Genomic DNA, 2671 nt, shown 5'->3' with positions numbered 1-2671 from the left:
TTTGAGACGGAGTCTCGCTCTGTCGCCCAGGCTGGAGTGCAGTGGCGTGGTCTCAGCTCACTGCAAGCTCCGCCTCCTGGGTTCACGCCATTCTCCTGCCTCAGCCTCCTGAGTAACTGGGACTACAGGCGCCCGCCACCACGCCCAGCTAATTTTTTTGTATTTTTAGTAGAGATGGGGTTTAGTTAGCCAGGATGGTCTCGATCTCCTGACCTCATGATCTGCCTGCCTCTGCCTCCCAAAGTGCTGGGATTACAGGCGTGAGCCACCATGCCCGGCCACACCTGGCTAATTTTGGCTTTTTTTTTTCTTGTAGAGACAGGGCCTTGCTCAAGCTGGTCTCAAACTCCTGGGCTCAAGAGATCCACCCATCTCAGCCTCCCAAAGTGTTAGGATTATAGGCATAAGCCACTGCGCCCAGTCTACTTTAATATTATTATTAATTTTATGCTTTTAATGTGCAAATTGGTTTGGATTTTACAGTTTTTTAAAGGGTCTACAGCCTTAAGGAATTTATAGCTTGTTTATGTTTAAGTAACATCGTGTTTATATTACATTCAAGTAACACTGTGGTAGAAATAATTTGTCAACACTGGGTGCCATATCGGTTTTTTCTTGAAAAGGGGCCCACTCATTAATTTGCAGAGATGCTGTGCCAGGTCCGCAGAAGAAATAGGTGTGAATAAATTAAGTCTAGCACCCACATTTGCACTGTAATCAGTTATGAATTCCAGTTTGCATGTGGACTTTTGTAAATGTTTCTTTGTGACTAGGGATACAGGGTTGTGGCAAAAGTTCCTGTTTCATAATTCACCTTTCTTCATCACCAACTTGTAGAAAAATAGGGTTTAAAGAAATCAGCTACAGCAGCCTGCTTTCAACACCCTGAGTGACGCAAGGCCATGTTAGACCCTACCAAAGATCACTCCTCACACCTGGGGCACACAAGGAAAGGAGCGAGGGACTGAGAGGAACATCCGTCAGCTTCGGCAAGGTCTCAAAAAGATCATCACCCACAGAGGCAGATATCTCAAGGAAAGACTGTCCTTTGAATCGGTGAGTTCACTGCTCAGACTTCAACCTGTTTACTCTGCCATTTTTGGTCGATTCACATACATATATATATATAAATAAAATATATATATATAAAATATATATCTATATATATATTATATATATATATATATTTTTTTTTTTTTTGAGAAAGAATCTCACTGTGTCACCCAGGCTGGAGTGCAGTGGCGCAATCTTGGCTCGCTGCAACCTCTGCCTCTTGGGATCAAGCGATTCTCCTGCCTCAGGCTCTTGAATAGCTGGGACTACAGGCACACGCCACCACGCTTGGCTAATTTTTGTATTTTTAGTAGAGATAGGGTTTCGCCGTGTTGGCCAGGCTGATCTTGAAATCCTGACCTCAAGTGATCCTCCCACCTTGGCCTCCCAAAGTGCTGGGATTACAGGCGTGAACCACCGCACCTGGCCCAATTCATCATTTGAAACAACTTGGTTTTTTTTGGTGCCAGTATTGTACTTTCAAATTTTCTTCAGGGTCATGGAAGTTGCTAGCAGACTGTGGTCCATGAACTCACAGAAACTATAAACTATCCGTGAAGAAGGAATGGGTGCATCTGAAGAGTGCCAAAGGGAAAAGTAAGACAAAGACATGGAGCAGCCTCAAGGGGATGAAATGGATGAAGGGGAGGAAGAGAAGAAAGCCAGATCTCAGCCCCAAAGTAAGGCTTCTTGGCGTGGAAGTATAGAGTTTCTAAATAGATGACACAAATTCATCTAAATGAACAGAATATGGCTATACAAATGTTTAAGGTATTTGTGAAAATTATACTTGTTGAAAACTAATTATTCACATTCAAAACCAGTATTTCAAGGCTTGTGGCTAAACTATTATCTGTAAAAGGCATGGCTTATGTGTTACATTCTGTTTGTGCTTTTCTGTTTCACTTTTATCTGTTCTGCAGACGAAGGCAATGGTGCAAAAAGGAGCTTACCAGAAATGAATATTGAGTAACAGTCTGATCTTAAAATACTTTTGCAACTTGTTATGCAAAAATCACAGTTGCAGAAAAATTGGTTTCCATCAAGAGCCATTAAGTGGATCAACTAGATTATCTCTAGATCAGATTTTTAAAAAACTCATTCTCCTTCACAGAAAACTTTTGTTCTATTTATATACATTAGAGCAACTGGTACATATCAAACTTCAGGCCTCTTACAAGTAAGCAAATATATCAAAGAAAAGTTTTTACTTAATTGAAATTTGGGTTAAAGTAAAGATGCAATAGTGTCAATTCAGGAATTGTAGGCAGGAGCACAATTTGACAAATACCAAAATCATACAATTTTTCGCCACATGTTTTCTACCCCTATTGGCGTATCAAGCTTGGAAAAAGAAATGATCTTAGTAAATAACAAGAAATTTGCTTTTCTATGAGAGTTATCCGTTGCATTCTTTTCTTTTTTTAGTATTTTTTCTAAGCTTACCTTGAGTTCATATTGCCCTTTTGTGCAGATAACAGGATGAAAAAAATCATTTGCTTTGGAAAGTCATTATTTTCAGTTTTTGTTGCTGTTGTTGTTGCTGTTGTTGTCGTTGTTGTTGTTGTTGTTGTTGTTTTGAGACAGGGTCTCATTCCATTGCCCAGGCTGGAGTGCA

The sequence above is a fragment of the Hylobates moloch genome, unplaced genomic scaffold (assembly GCF_009828535.3).
Source record: "Hylobates moloch isolate HMO894 unplaced genomic scaffold, HMol_V3 SCAFFOLD_27, whole genome shotgun sequence".
Classification (NCBI taxonomy): domain Eukaryota; kingdom Metazoa; phylum Chordata; class Mammalia; order Primates; family Hylobatidae; genus Hylobates; species Hylobates moloch.
The sequence above is the reverse complement of the archived record's forward strand: the minus strand, read 5'-3'. Positions refer to the sequence as shown.